Source organism: Schistocerca gregaria, chromosome 7 (genome assembly GCF_023897955.1).
Source record: "Schistocerca gregaria isolate iqSchGreg1 chromosome 7, iqSchGreg1.2, whole genome shotgun sequence".
NCBI classification, from domain to species: Eukaryota; Metazoa; Arthropoda; class Insecta; order Orthoptera; family Acrididae; genus Schistocerca; species Schistocerca gregaria.
In genome coordinates, this window is record NC_064926.1 from 89506908 (window position 1) to 89531883 (window position 24976).

A 24976-nucleotide genomic window follows, 5' to 3' on the forward strand; every position below is an offset into this window, starting at 1 on the left:
GAAAAATACGCGAAATTGTCAGAATTTAAATTAGCGTTCTTTGAGGAATACTGGGGAAAGAGAAAGCAGATGGATGTTCTTAATCGGTTCTGGTCGGGAGAGAAGTATGACCCCAAGAGAGAGGGCATCAAACGATTTGTTCAAAGGTGGGTAACAACTCTGTCCTACCTTAGTAATAAGTTAGAAACAGAACAGATCATATTAGGGGTAGAAAATAAGCTACCGTGGAACTGGAAAACTAAGATCATATCTGCGCCCCGAGATAACATTGACAAGTTCGTACAGTATTTAGAAAGGGTTGAATCCGTCCAAAAAGAAGAAGAAAACATGAGGAGGGAGCATCGCCCGCCTGCTAGGCAGAATGACAATCGCGCGGATGTAAACATTAATAGGATGGGTGTTCAGAGAGGCGGCGGATACCGTGGCAGTTCACGTGGTAGAGGAAGAACATATGTTAACAGGTTCAATGAACGCGAGCAGTATGACAGCGGCCGACAGATGTCAGGAGGTGAGGCGGTCAGCTGGAGGCATAGTGATGACGCACCGCGCTCGGAAAACCATTAATTGTCTACGAGTGTGCTGGCGATCGTAGGCAACAGCGTTTAAAGTTAAATCCGCTGGCAAAACCATTCATAAGAAAGCAGCCTGAACGACCACCTAACATAAATGTTGTTGCTACAAAATTTAGGGAGGATAACGTAAAACAGACAGAGATAGTAGCTTTAAGTCAAGTGGAGGTTAATGAACCAATTAACTGTAAGAATAATCATAAGAAGCCACTTATTGAAGAACTAAGTACTAGTTATAAGGGTAATAATCAGAAAGACATTATGCACAGTAGAACTAATGAAGAGCTGTCGGATAGGGGTGAGAACAGTAATAATGGCAGGGTTGTGACTGTGCTTGATAAGATAATTGATGTTGTAGATAGTTACGAAGAAGAGGATAGATTAGAGGAGGAGGTAGAGGTTAATGACGACGCCTTGGATAGGGTCGTAGAAAAGGAGGTTAATGAGAAAGAGGGGGAAACATTGGAAAAATGTTTTGACTTAGCAATAGTGGATAGGCTAATAGGAGCTGCCACTAGAATTGAGGGTGATAATAAGCATGAAATAAACCCTGTAAGTGTGAATGTGATTGCCACCCAAAAGACAGGCTTCGAAAGGAGAGAAATTGTGCAAGATTTATTGGAGGAAGCAGAACCCAAAATAAATAAAGAGTACTTAGGGCAACCGATAGTAGAGCTAAGAGTATTAAATGAACCAGTTAAATGTTTGATAGATACTGGATCGGAAGTCTGTGCAGTATCCCAGAACTTGGTAAATGAACTCCCTAACAGTAAACAGATTGTTAAGATGCCAGTAAGTGGCTTGAACATTGTAGTAGCAACCGGTAAGTCTAAGAAGACAGTAAAACAGGAAGTGTTTCTACCCATAGCATTTAAGGAAGTAGAAATAAGACAGAACTTCTTAGTTATAAATGGACTGAGTGTAGACATATTGGTGGGGGCTGACTTTTTGAATAAATATGAAGGATGGGTGAATTTTTCTACCAATGATGTTATGGTAAAAATTAAGGGTAAACTAATTACTATACCTTTCATCGGTAAGCAGCTATGTGAGGATCCTGAGCAGAATGATTTTCTTATATGTATTTGTAAAACAGAGAAATTCTTGGAGGGCTATAATGAGTACGGTGGCAAAAAAGTAGAGGATCCGTCTGAGCTTGTGAGTGTCAGAAATAGGATCGAGGAGAAATTACTAGAATTAATTGATATTGATGAAGCAAGGAAAAACGATTTAAGACAAATACTAGTCAAACATGCCGAGGTTTTCTCAGATCAACCAGGGCTAGTAAAGGATTATGAGTGTTTTTTGACAGTGCAGAAAGACGCTCATTTCTTCAAAAAACCATTTGCAATCCCAGAAGTACATAAGGAGGCAGTACGTGACTTAATTCAAAATATGTTAGAGTGGGGAATTATTGAAAGGGCTGTTAGTGTGTACAATAACCCGCTAGTCATAGTTCCTAAGAAGGATGGCTCAATTAGACTAGTGTTGGATGCTCGAGCATTAAACAAAATAGTACTACCTGAGAGTGACCGTCCGGAGAATATTGAAGAACTGCTACAAAAGTTTAAAGGTGCTAAGTTCTTTACATCCATGGATGTGACCTGTGGATATTGGAACCTACCGTTAGCAAAGGAATCAAGAAAGTACACGGCATTCTTATTCGAAGGTAGATGTTATCAGTATAAGGTGGTGCCGTTTGGTTTAAATATAAGTGTATGTGCCTTTGTAAGAGCTATGTCGCAGGTATTAGGGGACCATCTACTAAGAAGAATTACAGTGTATGTAGACGACGTTTTGATATCGACACCAACGTGGGAGGAACACTGTATGTTATTGGATGAAGTATTGAGGGCCATAAAATTGGGGGGTATGAAATTGAAGCTAGACAAAACTGAATTTGTGAAGAAAGAAATTAAATTCTTGGGGCACATAGTGAGTGGCGATGGTATCATGCCGGATCCAGAAAAGATTAGAGCAATAAGGGATTATGCTGCACCTACAACACGTAAAGCATTAAAGGGGATGTTTGGTTTGTTTGGGTTTTATAGAAAATTTGTGTCTGGACAATTATTCAATGCACCGTGCCTGCGAGAACTCTTAAAGAAAAATGTAGTTTATAAATGGACTTCTGAGTGTCAGAAGGCGTTTGAAGAATTGAAAGAAGCTCTTATTAATAGTAAGATTTTGAACCATCCCGATTTTTCGAAACCATTTTGTCTGGGATCTGATGCTTGTGGTTACGGGTTAGGAGTTGAACTATTTCAGTTGGAAAAAGAAGGAGAAGAGGAAGTCCACAAGACCATAGCCTTTGCGAGCAGGTCATTGCAACAATCCGAGAAAAATTATAGTATATCTGAACTTGAAGCATTAGCTGTTATTTTCGGCCTGCAAAAATTTGAAAAGTACCTTTTAGGACATGAAATTTGGATCTACACAGACCATAGTGCCCTTACATATTTAGACTCATGTCAGCTAAAACATGCTAGATTAAGAAGGTGGTCCCTGTATTTACAGCAATTTAATTATAAGATGATATACATTAAGGGTTCCGAGAACATCGTGGCGGACGCCTTATCAAGAAGTGTGAAAGATACAGGACAAGAAGGGAAATTTTTAAGAAATACCGATAATAATGAAGTAATGTTGGCCATCATGCAGCTCCAGGACGATGGCTTAATTAAGCGCATTTGTAAGAACCTACGGAGGGAACAGAACCAGGATGACAACATTAAATTAGTAAAGAGTAGATTAGGTCATCCAGACTACCCAAAATTACTGGTCTACTATAAAGTGCATAAAGATGTCTTATTTAGGCGCAGGAAAGACAGTGAGGAGAATTGGAAAATATGTTTTCCGGAGCAACATGTAGATGCACTTATAGACTACGTACATTGTAAGTATGGGCATTATGGCGCTCGTAAATGTATAGCTAAGTTAAGTGAAGTGGTAATTTTTGATAATATGTGGAGAAGGGTGCAACAGCGATTAGAATCCTGTGATCGTTGCCAGAAAGTTAGGGCCAACAATAGAACTATCCAAGGACAGATGTATTCAGTAGAACCACAAAATCGGCTGGATTTAGTAGCTGTAGATTTATTTGGTCCACTACCAGTGTCTAGAGGGGGATGTGAATATGTGTTTGTGATGGTGGATGGGTTTACTAAGTACGTAAAATTTTACCCAATTAAGAAAGCCAACTCTAAAGTATTAGTGAATAAGTTGGAGAAGGACTATTTTGGGAAGATAGGAGTGCCAAAGGCAATATTGTCAGACAATGGGCCCCAGTTTATCTCTAAGAAATTTAGTGAATGTTTACAACAGAGGGGTATCGATCACATAAAAATCTCCGCGTACTTTCCTCAAGGGAACATGTGTGAGCGAATTATGAAGGAGTTAAACAGATTGTGTAGAACATATTGTCATAAAAAACACTCCGCTTGGGCCAATTATATTGAATACTTCGAAGAAGTAATAAACCATCTGAAGCATGAAGCCACAGGATATGCACCAGTAGAGCTAATGTGTGACATTAGGCCGAATAATATTTTATTCGACCTGGTCGAGTTTCCAAATCTCACAGACATAGCCATCGAAGAGAAGGAGAGACTGGCACGTATTAATATAAGAAAGAAGGCCCTGGAAAGAAAGAGAAGGCATGACGCAAGAGCTGATCCCACTAGTTTTCAGGTAGGGGATCTAGTGCTAGTGAAAACTAGGGAAAGATCTAAGAAACTTACGTCAGAAACAAAGAAGTTTACCGATGAGTACGTGGGCCCATTTAGAATCGTAGAGAAGCCTCACCCAAATGCTTATAGACTGGAGTTTGTGAAATCACATAAGGTGTTAGGGCTTAGGAACATTGTGGATTTGAAAAGATATGTTCAAAAGAGAGACGTGGCCAGGAGTGAGTAGATACCTCAGAGAGCTTTGCACTCTTTGCAGAGCTAAGTGCGTGACGAGCACTAGGTCTCGAGTCGTTTGACAATATTTCTTCCACTTTCTTTTCCGTATTGTCAACCTACCTCTTCTTTCATTCAGAACTAAAATTCTATCGTCTTTCCTTCTTCTCTATCGTAGTTTTTAAGTGATAAAGTGTTTAAGTAATGAGTAGGAAAGAACCTCAGTGCAGTATAGGTTAAGCGTAAGGAATGAGTGTAAGAGAAAATCAAAAAGGATTAAGATACCTCAGATAAGTAATAAGTCTCAGTAAAGTAAATGTTTGGCCTAAGGTGTGAGTAATGCCCTTAGAAAGGTAAAATAACTAAGAAATGTAAGAGCCTCAGAAAATATGGTGACGAACATTGAAGCTGTTTGTTAAGTAACAGAACGATATGTTAAGACGTAGCATTAAGCTAATGTTTAGGAAAGGAAATGGAGCAGTACAGCAAAACTGTCTGTTCAATGAAGTCAGAGCCTCAGGAGGTGATTTAGTGGTAAAATGAGTAAAGGTACAGTGCAACAAGGTTGACTGTCAAAGGGGTAAAGGAAGTTAAGTTAAAGGGACAGTGCAGCAGGACTGACTGTCAAATGAAGAGAAATATGTGAGAAAAGGAGAAAGAATGAGCATAGTGTTTGGCTAGCTCGATATTAGGAAAAAGTGAGGCTACGAAGGTGAGTAAATAAAAAGCTTAATGTTGGTAACCAGAGGTGGCGTTTGTTGGTATACAGAGGAGATGTTTGTAAACAAAAGGAAGTGAGGCTACGAATGTAAACAGAGCTGAGGCGACGTTGGTAACTCAGGAGGTGGATGTATGTTAGAAAGTATGGGTAACGAGGTTTCGCAGATTAGTAGGAAACGCTTTAACAAATACTAACCTGAGTGTGTGAAGTATGAGTATGAGAGTTGTAAATTAAACCCGAATGTGACTAGAGAAAACCTGATGTTGACAAGAAATTGAAGTAACTCCAGATATGTGAGATGAGGAAAGTACCCATGACATCGATTCCATTTTTGACCAGAGACACACAAAGCTCCCCAAGTTTGTCGTAGAGATTAGTATAAGGATTGTAGTGTTGATAAATGAATAAGTAAATATGTATTTTTCAGTGTTTAATTTATGATACAGGACTACAGGAGATTGCCTGGAGACAGAATTGTAATATTGATAATTTTGTGTATATTTTATATTGTTGTGTATTGTACAGGAACTGGAGAGTCACCAGTGCTGGCGGAGATTTATTATGTATTTGTGAACTATTTGTAGGAATTGTTTTTCTTAGTATTTCTTATGTAACCATAACTTGTTTGATTATGAGATGAAGAAGTAATTAAAGAGTAAATGTGCCACTTCGGTACTGCATTAGGAAAGTCAATTCACTTTTCACTTAAAAAAAAAAAAAAAAAAAAAAAAAAAAAAAAAAATTTGAAAATTGTACATACTGTAAAGTAAATTTTATCAAAAATATGAGACTTTAGAGTCAAGCAGATAGCGCCATTTATCGCTGCTGTAGGTTAAGACATAGCAGTTAGAAAGGGAACTGAGGCCAGCTGATGTTTCAGGTGCGCCGAAGTAAACAGAGGTGGTAGCACGAGACTTGAAATGGACCTCCCAAGCAGGACCCGGTCGAACTACGAGTGCTATCAAAATCTTAAGTGTAAGTGGTAAAAAAGTGACGCTCACCATAGCGATAGTAGTGTTAGTGTGCGTGTGACGTACATCAAGATAGTATTTAGGTTTGTTTTCTCTTTCAGGAATTTGTAAATAGATTTTTGTAATCTGAAAAATTTTTTTTTTGAATGATGATAAAAGTGCATGTTTAGATATAAGATGTTTTGTAGGTCGTCAGCCCTAGGTATAAGTGGATGATTGATGTACAGGAACTATAAATGTTAAATAGCTGTTTGAGTAAATCTTTAATAGAAATTTTTTTTAGAAAACTAAAAGTTTGTCATGAATGAAAAAATTTAGTTTCCTCAGGAGGTGTGTGGCGTCGCAACTAGTGCGAGCGCACAGTTTTCTATCAAATATTTACTGTGAAATGTAGACAGACTGTAAAGTAGCCATCAGATTAGCATATGTGCTGTAGCGGGCAGATTTCCGGTGTCCGTTCGTCTGACGTCACGACCATATGGCATGTCTGTACCGTGAGAATGTAAGACCTGTGCGCTAACTAGCCGCGTGTATAACGTGGAACTTTCATCTTTAATAACTTCTAACTGAGGAACCTGAGGAAATTAAAAGTTAATATACTAGTTTCTGTTATGAATAAAAATAAGTCATCCAAATTTGAGCTTTGAAACCTGCATATTTTGGAAATTAGAAAAATCTTATAGAAAACGCAAATTTCTACAATTTTCGAGTCTAAATAAATACCATTATGTATAGATCACCTTCAGTGACCATCCAACTATGAAACAAAATCACCTTCCGTGCTTTTGTATTTATTTTGAGAATTTTACTTTTAGAAATTCACCTATAACTTTGTTAAAACCATAAATGTTTTGAATTTTTGTGAACAGTTATTTTATATGAGTAGGTGAGAGTGAATGAGTGTGCCTGAGTGAATGAAAGAGGGACATTCGCCATTCTTTGCAAGTGTATAAAATCTAGGTTGGAACTCGCAAGTGTTCAGACGATGTAACCGTGGGAACAGAGTCGCCAGTGGTTCCCCATCTTAGTGAATGTCGGATGTCCAAGAGTGTATGGTATTGTACAAGCAGCCAGAACGTTCGCGAGTATTTAAATAATTTCTGGAAATAAAGTAAAGTCTAGTTTTTCTTTCGGTTTGTTAAATTATACAGTAAATTTTGTGTAACAAGAAATCATGACGTAAATGATTCAGAAGTCATGACTGGTGCGTGCTAGATTTTGGCGCGAGGCGCACCCAAAGAGTTAATTCTGATTGGCTGTGTGATGTGTGAGCCAATGAGATGCGAGGACGGTTAGCAGACTAGGAGGGTGAGTCGCGAGTGGATGAGGGGTCGCGAAGGAACTGTGATCGAGAAGAGACATGCTTGATGTGTCCTCGCGAATAATGTGTAAAATGAAGTCATAAAACGGCTTCATCGGTTCGGTACTGTGCGATTTGAGACTGGAAGAGTCCAGTAACGCGTAGTGTGAGTTTGAGCGAGTTGTGACTTTTCGTTCCGCGAAAGACGCGAGTAACTTTAATAATTAAAAGCGTGGCGGTACTTCGTAAACTTTTACTAAGTGCTTATGGCGAGCATTAACGTTAAAAAATGAATTATTATTGAACATCGACTGCAAACGTGTATGTTAGAAAATCGTCTGTGTTGCAGTTAAGTAAATTCCGTAACTTTGAAAGCTAATTCTGGCGGGGTTTGAGTGTGGATAGAATTGTGAACTGAACTTTCTTCAAACGTAGATTAGCGGGCTGATGATCAGGCTTAAAGACAATAAAGAGCTTAAATAGAATTACCAACTTCGCGTTCTCGTTTGAGTAAACAATTACTACCATTCCAATAACTCAATTTATTTAGGAAGATTGCTCATAGATTGTATTTCAGCAAACATGTATCGCGGCCTCCGGTGAGCGGCTATTAAATTGCAGTTTCTTCAACACTGCTTTTCTGCAATTTTTCCAGTAGCTGCTATCAGGAGAGGCGAGTGCAGCAACTACCTAAGAAACGAGGTAGGTGGATTTTCTTTCAGGGAAAGGAAACTGCGCGATAAGAGCCTGACCCGTCGCAAGTGGTTCATCGGCCGGGAAATAAAAATAGTAAATTCCAGTGAATTTCAAAAAAAAGCAGTAGTGACAATTACCGGACAATACAGAAGTGCTCGCTATGTGTAGCGTACAAATTGATATCGCCACGTGAATAGGAAGGACAGTGAAAGTGTCCGTGAACTGTAATGTGTTGTACGGAACGGAAGAATTTTTCGGTGACTACGCGCCGATTGGAATAGCAGTCTACGACGGCGTCTGGCAGACGACGAGCTACGGAGACTACGCAGAGGCGACGACAGCAGTGGCAGTTGGCAGCGCTGATTCGAGCGGGGGCCCGGAAACTGGTACAGCATTGCAGTGTATGGTGAACGGACCCGCAGCTTCATCTAGCAGCAACGCAGCACGCCGAAGCACAAAGTTAAGTACAGTGCTTTTGAAAACTTTGTGTGTTTGTGGAGTCAAACTGAGAAAAATGGCTGAGTTTCAACCAAGTGACAAAAAGGCGGAACTAAGTTGTGATAGTGGGATGGAGACAGGGGAAAATGACCCCATGAATTTTAGTTTAGACGTGTCTCAACCCAATTTCAGTAGTAGTTTGACTGATTCATCCTATGTTAATTATAGTTTGGAGTCAGATCCAAATATGTCAGTGCCCAGTGAGTTACAGTTACCCATGCCGGTAGTTAATGTTAATAGGGACATTGTATCAGCAAATGAGGGGGCGAAGGATAATGTCGCCAGTATGCTGATGAATCTATTAACTAAGATGAACGTGTTGGATTCCAATATGTCAAGTAAGATGGATTCCAGTATATCAAAATTGGAAACTAATATGTCACAAATGGAAACTAATATGTCAAGTAAAATGGATTCAAAAATGTCTAAATTAGGATCTGATTTAAGTAATGAGATGACTAAAATGGGCGCTGATTTAGATTCCAAAATATCCGATCTCAGAGACTGTTGGAAGCAAGATTTAGCAGTGCTCAGTAGTAAAGTAAATGTTGAAATACAGCAGGTTAAACTAGAATGTACAGAAAATATTGTTCAAGTGCAAAGTGAATTGACGACACGAATCGAACAGGTTACTGAGGATCAACAGCAATTTAAATCCCATGTTGATGCAGAATTAGATAAAGTATGTGAGCACATAAAAGTGGTAGAGAATTCCAATGAAATTAATCATGCCGCCTTAGAATGTAAAGTAAATGATACCAAAATTCGGTGTGAGAAACTTGGAGAGCAAGTTGTAAATAAGGTCAATAATTTAGAGACTCACATAAGCCATTTCAGTGAAAGTGTGAATGAGCAACTTTGTGGGCATGAATGCAGACTAACCAAAGTAGAACAGTGTGTTTCTAACCATAGTGGTAGTATAATTTCCAGTGGAATAATTGAATCTACCGAGGTTGCGTATGTTACCCACAGACAGTTTTTAAAATTTGACCCAAGTAAGAACATGCACCCCAGAGAATTTTGGAACGATTTTGAAGACGTTTTGCCGAAAGTATGGAGCGATAAACAAAAGATAGGCTTTATCACTTCAAATTTGATGGGAGAGGCCAGAGTATGGGGGAATTTAGCCTCTGAAAAATACGCGAAATTGTCAGAATTTAAATTAGCGTTCTTTGAGGAATACTGGGGAAAGAGAAAGCAGATGGATGTTCTTAATCGGTTCTGGTCGGGAGAGAAGTATGACCCCAAGAGAGAGGGCATCAAACGATTTGTTCAAAGGTGGGTAACAACTCTGTCCTACCTTAGTAATAAGTTAGAAACAGAACAGATCATATTAGGGGTAGAAAATAAGCTACCGTGGAACTGGAAAACTAAGATCATATCTGCGCCCCGAGATAACATTGACAAGTTCGTACAGTATTTAGAAAGGGTTGAATCCGTCCAAAAAGAAGAAGAAAACATGAGGAGGGAGCATCGCCCGCCTGCTAGGCAGAATGACAATCGCGCGGATGTAAACATTAATAGGATGGGTGTTCAGAGAGGCGGCGGATACCGTGGCAGTTCACGTGGTAGAGGAAGAACATATGTTAACAGGTTCAATGAACGCGAGCAGTATGACAGCGGCCGACAGATGTCAGGAGGTGAGGCGGTCAGCTGGAGGCATAGTGATGACGCACCGCGCTCGGAAAACCATTAATTGTCTACGAGTGTGCTGGCGATCGTAGGCAACAGCGTTTAAAGTTAAATCCGCTGGCAAAACCATTCATAAGAAAGCAGCCTGAACGACCACCTAACATAAATGTTGTTGCTACAAAATTTAGGGAGGATAACGTAAAACAGACAGAGATAGTAGCTTTAAGTCAAGTGGAGGTTAATGAACCAATTAACTGTAAGAATAATCATAAGAAGCCACTTATTGAAGAACTAAGTACTAGTTATAAGGGTAATAATCAGAAAGACATTATGCACAGTAGAACTAATGAAGAGCTGTCGGATAGGGGTGAGAACAGTAATAATGGCAGGGTTGTGACTGTGCTTGATAAGATAATTGATGTTGTAGATAGTTACGAAGAAGAGGATAGATTAGAGGAGGAGGTAGAGGTTAATGACGACGCCTTGGATAGGGTCGTAGAAAAGGAGGTTAATGAGAAAGAGGGGGAAACATTGGAAAAATGTTTTGACTTAGCAATAGTGGATAGGCTAATAGGAGCTGCCACTAGAATTGAGGGTGATAATAAGCATGAAATAAACCCTGTAAGTGTGAATGTGATTGCCACCCAAAAGACAGGCTTCGAAAGGAGAGAAATTGTGCAAGATTTATTGGAGGAAGCAGAACCCAAAATAAATAAAGAGTACTTAGGGCAACCGATAGTAGAGCTAAGAGTATTAAATGAACCAGTTAAATGTTTGATAGATACTGGATCGGAAGTCTGTGCAGTATCCCAGAACTTGGTAAATGAACTCCCTAACAGTAAACAGATTGTTAAGATGCCAGTAAGTGGCTTGAACATTGTAGTAGCAACCGGTAAGACTAAGAAGACAGTAAAACAGGAAGTGTTTCTACCCATAGCATTTAAGGAAGTAGAAATAAGACAGAACTTCTTAGTTATAAATGGACTGAGTGTAGACATATTGGTGGGGGCTGACTTTTTGAATAAATATGAAGGATGGGTGAATTTTTCTACCAATGATGTTATGGTAAAAATTAAGGGTAAACTAATTACTATACCTTTCATCGGTAAGCAGCTATGTGAGGATCCTGAGCAGAATGATTTTCTTATATGTATTTGTAAAACAGAGAAATTCTTGGAGGGCTATAATGAGTACGGTGGCAAAAAAGTAGAGGATCCGTCTGAGCTTGTGAGTGTCAGAAATAGGATCGAGGAGAAATTACTAGAATTAATTGATATTGATGAAGCAAGGAAAAACGATTTAAGACAAATACTAGTCAAACATGCCGAGGTTTTCTCAGATCAACCAGGGCTAGTAAAGGATTATGAGTGTTTTTTGACAGTGCAGAAAGACGCTCATTTCTTCAAAAAACCATTTGCAATCCCAGAAGTACATAAGGAGGCAGTACGTGACTTAATTCAAAATATGTTAGAGTGGGGAATTATTGAAAGGGCTGTTAGTGTGTACAATAACCCGCTAGTCATAGTTCCTAAGAAGGATGGCTCAATTAGACTAGTGTTGGATGCTCGAGCATTAAACAAAATAGTACTACCTGAGAGTGACCGTCCGGAGAATATTGAAGAACTGCTACAAAAGTTTAAAGGTGCTAAGTTCTTTACATCCATGGATGTGACCTGTGGATATTGGAACCTACCGTTAGCAAAGGAATCAAGAAAGTACACGGCATTCTTATTCGAAGGTAGATGTTATCAGTATAAGGTGGTGCCGTTTGGTTTAAATATAAGTGTATGTGCCTTTGTAAGAGCTATGTCGCAGGTATTAGGGGACCATCTACTAAGAAGAATTACAGTGTATGTAGACGACGTTTTGATATCGACACCAACGTGGGAGGAACACTGTATGTTATTGGATGAAGTATTGAGGGCCATAAAATTGGGGGGTATGAAATTGAAGCTAGACAAAACTGAATTTGTGAAGAAAGAAATTAAATTCTTGGGGCACATAGTGAGTGGCGATGGTATCATGCCGGATCCAGAAAAGATTAGAGCAATAAGGGATTATGCTGCACCTACAACACGTAAAGCATTAAAGGGGATGTTTGGTTTGTTTGGGTTTTATAGAAAATTTGTGTCTGGACAATTATTCAATGCACCGTGCCTGCGAGAACTCTTAAAGAAAAATGTAGTTTATAAATGGACTTCTGAGTGTCAGAAGGCGTTTGAAGAATTGAAAGAAGCTCTTATTAATAGTAAGATTTTGAACCATCCCGATTTTTCGAAACCATTTTGTCTGGGATCTGATGCTTGTGGTTACGGGTTAGGAGTTGAACTATTTCAGTTGGAAAAAGAAGGAGAAGAGGAAGTCCACAAGACCATAGCCTTTGCGAGCAGGTCATTGCAACAATCCGAGAAAAATTATAGTATATCTGAACTTGAAGCATTAGCTGTTATTTTCGGCCTGCAAAAATTTGAAAAGTACCTTTTAGGACATGAAATTTGGATCTACACAGACCATAGTGCCCTTACATATTTAGACTCATGTCAGCTAAAACATGCTAGATTAAGAAGGTGGTCCCTGTATTTACAGCAATTTAATTATAAGATGATATACATTAAGGGTTCCGAGAACATCGTGGCGGACGCCTTATCAAGAAGTGTGAAAGATACAGGACAAGAAGGGAAATTTTTAAGAAATACCGATAATAATGAAGTAATGTTGGCCATCATGCAGCTCCAGGACGATGGCTTAATTAAGCGCATTTGTAAGAACCTACGGAGGGAACAGAACCAGGATGACAACATTAAATTAGTAAAGAGTAGATTAGGTCATCCAGACTACCCAAAATTACTGGTCTACTATAAAGTGCATAAAGATGTCTTATTTAGGCGCAGGAAAGACAGTGAGGAGAATTGGAAAATATGTTTTCCGGAGCAACATGTAGATGCACTTATAGACTACGTACATTGTAAGTATGGGCATTATGGCGCTCGTAAATGTATAGCTAAGTTAAGTGAAGTGGTAATTTTTGATAATATGTGGAGAAGGGTGCAACAGCGATTAGAATCCTGTGATCGTTGCCAGAAAGTTAGGGCCAACAATAGAACTATCCAAGGACAGATGTATTCAGTAGAACCACAAAATCGGCTGGATTTAGTAGCTGTAGATTTATTTGGTCCACTACCAGTGTCTAGAGGGGGATGTGAATATGTGTTTGTGATGGTGGATGGGTTTACTAAGTACGTAAAATTTTACCCAATTAAGAAAGCCAACTCTAAAGTATTAGTGAATAAGTTGGAGAAGGACTATTTTGGGAAGATAGGAGTGCCAAAGGCAATATTGTCAGACAATGGGCCCCAGTTTATCTCTAAGAAATTTAGTGAATGTTTACAACAGAGGGGTATCGATCACATAAAAATCTCCGCGTACTTTCCTCAAGGGAACATGTGTGAGCGAATTATGAAGGAGTTAAACAGATTGTGTAGAACATATTGTCATAAAAAACACTCCGCTTGGGCCAATTATATTGAATACTTCGAAGAAGTAATAAACCATCTGAAGCATGAAGCCACAGGATATGCACCAGTAGAGCTAATGTGTGACATTAGGCCGAATAATATTTTATTCGACCTGGTCGAGTTTCCAAATCTCACAGACATAGCCATCGAAGAGAAGGAGAGACTGGCACGTATTAATATAAGAAAGAAGGCCCTGGAAAGAAAGAGAAGGCATGACGCAAGAGCTGATCCCACTAGTTTTCAGGTAGGGGATCTAGTGCTAGTGAAAACTAGGGAAAGATCTAAGAAACTTACGTCAGAAACAAAGAAGTTTACCGATGAGTACGTGGGCCCATTTAGAATCGTAGAGAAGCCTCACCCAAATGCTTATAGACTGGAGTTTGTGAAATCACATAAGGTGTTAGGGCTTAGGAACATTGTGGATTTGAAAAGATATGTTCAAAAGAGAGACGTGGCCAGGAGTGAGTAGATACCTCAGAGAGCTTTGCACTCTTTGCAGAGCTAAGTGCGTGACGAGCACTAGGTCTCGAGTCGTTTGACAATATTTCTTCCACTTTCTTTTCCGTATTGTCAACCTACCTCTTCTTTCATTCAGAACTAAAATTCTATCGTCTTTCCTTCTTCTCTATCGTAGTTTTTAAGTGATAAAGTGTTTAAGTAATGAGTAGGAAAGAACCTCAGTGCAGTATAGGTTAAGCGTAAGGAATGAGTGTAAGAGAAAATCAAAAAGGATTAAGATACCTCAGATAAGTAATAAGTCTCAGTAAAGTAAATGTTTGGCCTAAGGTGTGAGTAATGCCCTTAGAAAGGTAAAATAACTAAGAAATGTAAGAGCCTCAGAAAATATGGTGACGAACATTGAAGCTGTTTGTTAAGTAACAGAACGATATGTTAAGACGTAGCATTAAGCTAATGTTTAGGAAAGGAAATGGAGCAGTACAGCAAAACTGTCTGTTCAATGAAGTCAGAGCCTCAGGAGGTGATTTAGTGGTAAAATGAGTAAAGGTACAGTGCAACAAGGTTGACTGTCAAAGGGGTAAAGGAAGTTAAGTTAAAGGGACAGTGCAGCAGGACTGACTGTCAAATGAAGAGAAATATGTGAGAAAAGGAGAAAGAATGAGCATAGTGTTTGGCTAGCTCGATATTAGGAAAAAGTGAGGCTACGAAGGTGAGTAAATAAAAAGCTTAATGTTGGTAACCAGAGGTGGCGTTTGTTGGTATACAGAGGAGATGTTTGTAAACAAAAGGAAGTGAGGCTACGAATGTAAACAGAGCTGAGGCGACGTTGGTAACTCAGGAGGTGGATGTATGTTAGAAAGTATGGGTAACGAGGTTTCGCAGATTAGTAGGAAACGCTTTAACAAATACTAACCTGAGTGTGTGAAGTATGAGTATGAGAGTTGTAAATTAAACCCGAATGTGACTAGAGAAAACCTGATGTTGACAAGAAATTGAAGTAACTCCAGATATGTGAGATGAGGAAAGTACCCATGACATCGATTCCATTTTTGACCAGAGACACACAAAGCTCCCCAAGTTTGTCGTAGAGATTAGTATAAGGATTGTAGTGTTGATAAATGAATAAGTAAATATGTATTTTTCAGTGTTTAATTTATGATACAGGACTACAGGAGATTGCCTGGAGACAGAATTGTAATATTGATAATTTTGTGTATATTTTATATTGTTGTGTATTGTACAGGAACTGGAGAGTCACCAGTGCTGGCGGAGATTTATTATGTATTTGTGAACTATTTGTAGGAATTGTTTTTCTTAGTATTTCTTATGTAACCATAACTTGTTTGATTATGAGATGAAGAAGTAATTAAAGAGTAAATGTGCCACTTCGGTACTGCATTAGGAAAGTCAATTCACTTTTCACTTAAAAAAAAAAAAAAAAAAAAAAAAAAAAAAAAAAAAAAAAAATTTGAAAATTGTACATACTGTAAAGTAAATTTTATCAAAAATATGAGACTTTAGAGTCAAGCAGATAGCGCCATTTATCGCTGCTGTAGGTTAAGACATAGCAGTTAGAAAGGGAACTGAGGCCAGCTGATGTTTCAGGTGCGCCGAAGTAAACAGAGGTGGTAGCACGAGACTTGAAATGGACCTCCCAAGCAGGACCCGGTCGAACTACGAGTGCTATCAAAATCTTAAGTGTAAGTGGTAAAAAAGTGACGCTCACCATAGCGATAGTAGTGTTAGTGTGCGTGTGACGTACATCAAGATAGTATTTAGGTTTGTTTTCTCTTTCAGGAATTTGTAAATAGATTTTTGTAATCTGAAAAATTTTTTTTTTGAATGATGATAAAAGTGCATGTTTAGATATAAGATGTTTTGTAGGTCGTCAGCCCTAGGTATAAGTGGATGATTGATGTACAGGAACTATAAATGTTAAATAGCTGTTTGAGTAAATCTTTAATAGAAATTTTTTTTAGAAAACTAAAAGTTTGTCATGAATGAAAAAATTTAGTTTCCTCAGGAGGTGTGTGGCGTCGCAACTAGTGCGAGCGCACAGTTTTCTATCAAATATTTACTGTGAAATGTAGACAGACTGTAAAGTAGCCATCAGATTAGCATATGTGCTGTAGCGGGCAGATTTCCGGTGTCCGTTCGTCTGACGTCACGACCATATGGCATGTCTGTACCGTGAGAATGTAAGACCTGTGCGCTAACTAGCCGCGTGTATAACGTGGAACTTTCATCTTTAATAACTTCTAACTGAGGAACCTGAGGAAATTAAAAGTTAATATACTAGTTTCTGTTATGAATAAAAATAAGTCATCCAAATTTGAGCTTTGAAACCTGCATACTTTGGAAATTAGAAAAATCTTATAGAAAACGCAAATTTCTACAATTTTCGAGTCTAAATAAATACCATTATGTATAGATCACCTTCAGTGACCATCCAACTATGAAACAAAATCACCTTCCGTGCTTTTGTATTTATTTTGAGAATTTTACTTTTAGAAATTCACCTATAACTTTGTTAAAACCATAAATGTTTTGAATTTTTGTGAACAGTTATTTTATATGAGTAGGTGAGAGTGAATGAGTGTGCCTGAGTGAATGAAAGAGGGACATTCGCCATTCTTTGCAAGTGTATAAAATCTAGGTTGGAACTCGCAAGTGTTCAGACGATGTAACCGTGGGAACAGAGTCGCCAGTGGTTCCCCATCTTAGTGAATGTCGGATGTCCAAGAGTGTATGGTATTGTACAAGCAGCCAGAACGTTCGCGAGTATTTAAATAATTTCTGGAAATAAAGTAAAGTCTAGTTTTTCTTTCGGTTTGTTAAATTATACAGTAAATTTTGTGTAACAAGAAATCATGACGTAAATGATTCAGAAGTCATGACTGGTGCGTGCTAGATTTTGGCGCGAGGCGCACCCAAAGAGTTAATTCTGATTGGCTGTGTGATGTGTGAGCCAATGAGATGCGAGGACGGTTAGCAGACTAGGAGGGTGAGTCGCGAGTGGATGAGGGGTCGCGAAGGAACTGTGATCGAGAAGAGACATGCTTGATGTGTCCTCGCGAATAATGTGTAAAATGAAGTCATAAAACGGCTTCATCGGTTCGGTACTGTGCGATTTGAGACTGGAAGAGTCCAGTAACGCGTAGTGTGAGTTTGAGCGAGTTGTGACTTTTCGTTCCACTTTTACTAAGTGCTTATGGCGAGCATTAACGTTAAAAAATGAATTATTATTGAACATCGACTGCAAACGTGTATGTTAGAAAATCGTCTGTGTTGCAGTTAAGTAAATTCCGTAACTTTGAAAGCTAATTCTGGCGGGGTTTGAGTGTGGATAGAATTGTGAACTGAACTTTCTTCAAACGTAGATTAGCGGGCTGATGATCAGGCTTAAAGACAATAAAGAGCTTAAATAGAATTACCAACTTCGCGTTCTCGTTTGAGTAAACAATTACTACCATTCCAATAACTCAATTTATTTAGGAAGATTGCTCATAGATTGTATTTCAGCAAACATGTATCGCGGCCTCCGGTGAGCGGCTATTAAATTGCAGTTTCTTCAACACTGCTTTTCTGCAATTTTTCCAGTAGCTGCTATCAGGAGAGGCGAGTGCAGCAACTACCTAAGAAACGAGGTAGGTGGATTTTCTTTCAGGGAAAGGAAACTGCGCGATAAGAGCCTGACCCGTCGCAATAACCATTTTATCTTTTATTTGCTGCAACCCATTCCTATTTTTAAAAAAATAGAAAAAAATAATATAATAATTGAATTGGGTAAATTTGTACATTCTGGTGCAGTTCACTCAATTTTTTTTAAAGAAAAATGCATTCATTTGGGAAACATTTAATCTTTTATCTTTGTATGCAATGTAAGGAAGCATATCTGTAACATGTAAAACATCTTTGAACTAACACTGTAAGCATAATGCACAGTGGAGAGGATGTACAATAGGGAACAGTGTGCAGACTTTTTACAATTCCATCCCCCACCCCCACCCCCCTGGAAGTTCAATCCACAGTTAGAAATTCATGTTTTTTAACCTCAATGGTACCACATAGGAATGCAGTCTTTCTTGGCAAATTTTGATCATGAAGTCTTTTCGGGTTATTAGCTACATTAAGGCACCGTTCTGTGGTGTTCTCAAAAGTACCTTTCTAAATAAACAATTTTTATCATTACCAAAAGGTGAAACACAGCATACACTGCCCACTGGTTTGCTAGTGAGAAAAGATGCCTGTACTCTTCACCAACACCAGCTATGTAAATAAACAATTCTCCAACCGAAGATGATGATGTGAGCCATCGAAATGCGTAAGTACAAGTTTATATGCCAACTGGCTCTGCAGATGACGAAAAAATTGATGAGATGTATGATGAGATAAAAGAAATTATACAGATAGCGAAGGGAGGTGAAAATTTAATAGTCATGGGTGACTGGAATTCAAGTGTAGGAAAAGGGAGAGAAGGAAACGTAGTGGGTGGATATGGATTGGGGCTAAGAAATGAAAGAGGAAGCCGCTTGGTAGAATTTTGCCCAGAGCACAACTTAATCATAGATAACACTTGGTTTAAGAATCATGAAAGAAGGTTGTATACATGGAAGAACCCTGGAGATACTAAAAGGTATCAGATAGATTATATAATGGTAAGACAGAGATTTACGAATCAGGTTTTAAATTGTAAGTCATTTACAGGGCAGTTGTGGACTCTGACCACAATCTATTGGTTATGACCTGTAGATTAAAACTGAAGAAACTGCAAAAAGGTGGGAAATTAAGGAGATGGGACCTGGATAAACTGAAAGAATCAGAGGTTGTACAGAGTTTCAGGGAGAGCATAAGGGAACAATTGATAGCAATGGGGGAAAGAAATACAGTAGAAGAAGAATGGGTAGCTTTGAGGGATGAAGTAGTGAAGGCAGCAGAGGATCAAGTAGGTAAAAAGACAAGGGCTAGTAGAAATCCTTGGGTAACAGAAGAAATATTGAATTTAATTGATGAAAGGAGAAAATATAAAAATGCAATAACTGAAGCAGGCAAAAGGAATACAAACTTCTCAAAAATGAGATCGACAGGAAGTGCAAAATGGCTAAGCAGGGGTGGCTAGAGGACAAATGTAAGGATGTAGAGGCTTATCTCACTAGGGGTAAGATATATACTGCCTACAGGAAAATTAAAGAGACGTTTGGAGATAAGAGAACCACTTGTATGAACATCAAGAGCTCAGATGGAAACCCAGTTCTAAGCAAAGAAGGGAAAGCAGAAAGGTGGAAGGAGTATATAGAGGGTCTATACAAGGGTGATGTACTTGAGGACAATATTATGGAAATGGAAGAGGATGTAGATGAAGATGAAATGGGAGATACGATACTGCGTGAAGAGTTTGACAGGGCACTGACAGCCCTGAGTTGAAACAAGGCCCCTGGAGTAGACAACATTCCGTTGGAACTACTGACGGCCTTGGGAGAGCCAGTCCTGACAAAACTCTACCATCTGGTGAGCAAGATGTATGAAACAGGCGAAATACCCTCAGACTTCAAGAAGAATATAATAATTCCAATCCCAAAGAAAGCAGGTGTTGACAGATGTGAAAATTACTGAACCATCAGTTTAATAAGCCACAGAGGCAAAATGCTAACACGAATTCTTTACAGACGAATGGAAAAACTAGTAGAAGCTGACCTCAGGGAAGATCAGTTTGGATTCCGTAGAAATACTGGAACATGTGAGGCAATACTGACCTTACGACTTATTTTAGAAGAAAGATTAAGGAAAGGCAAACCTACGTTTCTAGCATTTGTAGACTTAGAGAAGCTTTTGACAATGTTGACTGGAATACTCTCTTTCAAATTCTAAAGGTGGCAGGGGTAAAATACAGGGAGCGAAAGGCTATTTGCAATTTGTACAGAAACCACAGGGCAGTTATAAGAGTCGAGGGACATGAAAGGGAAGCAGTGGTTGGGAAGGGAGTGAGACAGGGTTGTAGCCTCTCACCGATGTTATTCAATCTGTATATTGAGCAAGCAATAAAGGAAACAAAAGAAAAATTCGGAGTAGGTATTAAAATCCATGGAGAAGAAATAAAAACTTTGAGGTTCGCCGATGACATTGTAATTCTGTCAGAGACAGCAAAGGACTTGGAAGAGCAGTTGAATGGAATGGACAGTGTCTTGAGAGGAGTATATAAGATGAACATCAACAAAAGCAAAACGAGGATAATGGAATGTAGTCGAATTAAGTCGGGTGATGCTGAGGGAATTAGATTAGGAAATGAGACACTTAAAGTAGTAAAGGAGTTTTGCTATTTGGGGAGCAAAAGAACTGATGATGGTCGAAGTAGAGAGGATACAAAATGTAGATTGGCAATGGCAAGAAAGCCGTTTCTGAAGAAGAGAAATTTGTTAACATCGAGTATAGATTTAAGTGTCAGGAAGTCTTTTCTAAAAGTATTTGTATGGTGTGTAGCCATGTATGGAAGTGAAACATGGACGATAAACAGTTTGGACAAGAAGAGAATAGAAGCTTTCGAAATGTGGTGTTACAGAAGAATGTTGAAGATTAGATGGGTAGATCGCATAACTAATGAGGAAATATTGAATAGGATTGGGGAGAAGAGAAGTTTGTGGCACAACTTGATTAGAAGAAGGGATCGATTGGTAGGACATGTTCTGAGGCATCAAGGGATCACCAATGCAGTATTGGAGGACAGCGTGGAGGGTAAAAATCGTAGAGGGAGACCAAGAGATGAATACACTAAGCAGATTCAGAAGGATGTAGGTTGCAGTAGGTACTGGGAGATGAAGAAGCTTGCACAGGATAGAGTAGCATGGAGAGCTGCATCAAACCAGTCTCAGGACTGAAGACCACAACAACAACAATACCTTAACAATTTCAAAGAGAGTTTTCCAGTCATCCTGTGGCCTTGTTTTGACTTAAATATTTCAGTTCTCTCTCAGTTCTCCTTTCAGGTCATATCCCCACTCTCATTTTCATCTATGTCCTCTTTCCTCTCCATAATAATGCCTTCAACTTCATTTCCCCTGTACAGACCCTGTATATATTCTTTCCACCTTTCAGCTTCCCATCTGAGCTTTTGATATTCATACTGCTGCTCCTCTTTTCTCCAAAGGCCTCTTCAGTTTTCCTATATGTAGTCTCTGTATTTTCCTTAGTGAAATATGCTTCTAAATCGTTACATTTGTCCTCTAACCATTCTTTTTTAGCCATTTTTCACTCTCTGTCAATCTCATCTCTTAGATGTTTGTATTCTCTTTCGCCTGATTTATTTGCTGCCATTTTTATATTTTCTACTTTTAATGAATAAATTCAATATGTCCTGCAGTATCCATGGATTAACAAAAGTTATGGCGTGCTTTATGCAGTTTATGCTATAAAGTATTATTAATTTATTCATTTATAGATAGTTCGCATACAGGTCAGCCAGCTAGAAAATAAGCTGATTAAATAAAAAGTTATAATCTGATTTAGTCTCTGCATGTGACAGGCCTATATGTAAACTAACTATAAATAGATAAATAAAATAATATAAAACTTATCAGCATAAATCACATCATTGCTGTAACAATTAGGCACTATGATTCTTGAGTTTCTCCCAGCGTATTGGATAATCAAAATATCCATGTGTGTGCTGCCGGTCTACAGTGTACAAACCGTACAATATGTCAGTGATCATACATGTCGCCACCATCAGGTGAACTGACTGAGCTCGTGTGAACGTGCCGGCACGGAGATCCGTACGCTACGGCTGCTCAGAGGGAACTGGGTTTGGTTGCGGTGGTGGTCGATTTAAATACCCTCCGCCTGCAGCGCACACCCTCCCCTGTCCGTGCCCCGTGCCACGATCGCGCAGTGGAACAGATTGCGACGGCGTCAGAGATGACGTTGGAGTGATGGCTCTGTCCGCCGTGGTCGTCACAACTATGCGTTTGCTCGATTTACTCTTGATTAACCCAATCGCTGGTTCCCATGCCTTGCTAAGATTATAGCCACAGTCACAGTTTATGAGGTTGTCACTGGTGGAAATTTACATGGCCTCTCTAACAACGCTGTCCCAGTCTCACGAAGTCTGTACCAGAATCCTCGTGCGTTCATACTCCATAGCGTGGTTTTCCGATAAACAATGTTCAGCGACCACCGACCACCGGATACATCAGTCGAGTGTGCCTCTGGCGTTAAAGGCATCGATCCTCGATGGTACGCATTGTCGTCCAATATACAACTTGCCACATTGACACCGAATCTGGTACATGCTGGCTTTCCTCAAACCGAGGTCATCTTTGGCGCTCCCCACCAATGCACAAGCTTTACTCAGAGGACAAAACACAGTTTTGACCCGGTGTTTCTTCAAAATGCAGGCGATTTTCCCTGAGAGTGCACCTGTATATGGAATAAACGCAGTGCCTACCTCCTCCCTCATAATTTCATCCATCTCCACAGATTGTGCTGTAGTGGCTGGGCAGAGGGCACGTTGAATCTGCCACTCTGAGTACCTGTTTTTTCGAAATACAGTTCTCAGATGTTTCAATTCCTGGGGTAGACTCTCTGCATCAGAGATAGTGTGCACCCTATGTACTAGAGTTTTAAGTACCCCATTCCTCTGTAAAGGGTGGTGGCAGCTGTCTGCATGCAAATACAGATCAGGGCTGACAGCACCCTAGGTCATGGGGTGTATCGGAAGACAACGCACACTGATCTGTATCAAGAGTAAATCGAGCAAATGTATAATTGTGACGACCACGGTGGACAGGGCCATCACTCCAACATCTTCTCAGATGCCGTCACAATCTGTTCCACCGCGCGACCGTGGCGAGGGGTGCGGACAGCGAAGGGAGCGTGCCGTGGGTGGAGGGTATTTAAATAGGCCACCGCTGCGACCGAACCCAGTTCCCTCTGGGCAGCCATAGCGTACAGATCTCCTTGCAGGCACGTTCACAGGAGCTCAGTCCATGAGTTCACCTGATGATGGCGACATGTATGATCCCCGAAATATTGTGCCCACTGGACACAGTAGACCGGCAGTACACCCGTGGATATTTTAATTAGGCAATATTTACATAAATGAGAACCATATCCAGTTTTTCAACTGTAATATACATTGCAAAAGTCTGAACAGATTCATGAGCACAGAGCACAGACTGACAGGCTTCAAATATAGCTACCATACCGGAGTCACATGTCTGATTGCTTTCTGTACAGGAGGATAGACATTTGTGTGACCTCTTCTCCAGACAGCAGGAGAGTGGCTTGTGGCCCTCTTATATTTGACTATATTCCACACATGTTTTGGCTACAGTGTCCTCTTTGAAGGCTTTTTCCAGTGTCACAGGAAAAGTATCCACTTCCATAAAGGAAAAGTATCCACTTCCATAAAGCAGATAAAAGGGAAAGCTAATGTCATAATTCAGCAGCTATAAGTATTAAAATTTATTTGTTATGTCAGAAAATACCACATTGTTAACTAGAAATTACAGAAAACTGCATCTTCAAATATTTATCCATTCTACATATATTTAGGTGGCCTGCTAAGCTGTGTCACCCTGTCCAGATGGCTGATATGTGGTATCTGAAATCAGTTTAAAGTTATGTAAGTGCTTAGCAAGAAACAGCTTTTAAAAACAGGAGATGGGTAGTGTAAGAGGAGGACAAGTATCTTATTTCTGAGTAGTGTTTTATGTATAAAAAAAAAGTAAAAATAATGCTGTCATTAATTTGGAAGTTTTGTTTCGACACCATAGTGCTTTATCATCTTGATCCTACTGGAGGTGGTAAACCTTGTCTTCCTCAGACCTTACAGCTGACTTACAGCTAATTGTAGGGGGACCTACAGTTTAATTTGGACAAAAACTTCAGACATTTCCTGCAGTGGTGACTTCTGCCTGTTAATATGTAACTTGTCACTTTCCACAGCTCTGAAGCCTCTCTTTTATGAAGAGATTTACTAAGTGTTATGTGTGAATGAATGCAGGTGCAAACACAGAGAAGAGAAATGCAAATGGAGACAATAATGCAGGGATGAAATGCCAAGGAATATCTGCAAAGTGCAGTGTTTAACATAAAAATAGGTAAGCTGGAAAAAAATGCATGAAAAGAAATAAAGGTAAGTTTAATATTGAAGCACAAAATAATGTTAAACCACTTCAACTGCCAAACCTCTTCTTTATATTCTTTATGAACACAGATACCATAAGTGAGCCACTTGGATGAGTGAGACGCATATAATGTAAATGTCAAAAGAGACAATATTATGAATAGGACAGTTGCAACTCACTGTATAGCAGAGATGCTGCTGAGTCACAGACAGGCACAACAAAAAGACAGTGAAACAAAGCTTTTGGCCAAACAGGTCCTCATCGGAATTGGACAAAACACACACACACACACACACGACCTTAGTCTCTGGCTGCCAAATATCAAAAGAAGAAACATGAATTATGTATCGTGTGACAGAAAATAAATTACACATTAGTAAGCAACAAGCAGCCATCATTTCCTGGCACATGTCTGTCTTCTTTTTACTCTTAACTGTTTTCTTAATTTGTGACATGTTTCATCATAATCTACTGGCTCTGTGACAGTGGATGAGCAGTTTGCAACAGTGCAGTCTTGCACTCTGCTGGAGAACTATGTGTAAATGGTTTGACATGAAAGAGCTGATGCTGAGGTCACAAATTTGAGAACTTA

At 39.3% G+C, this 24976-nt stretch overlaps 1 protein-coding gene across 1 annotated transcript in view; it reads right to left on the reverse strand.

Annotated features, from left to right (window-relative positions):
* The window catches only part of LOC126281292 (ras-specific guanine nucleotide-releasing factor 2-like), a 1771818-nt gene that overhangs the window by 308947 nt on the left and 1437895 nt on the right, over positions 1-24976 (reverse strand). The gene's annotated exons all lie outside the window — the stretch shown is intronic.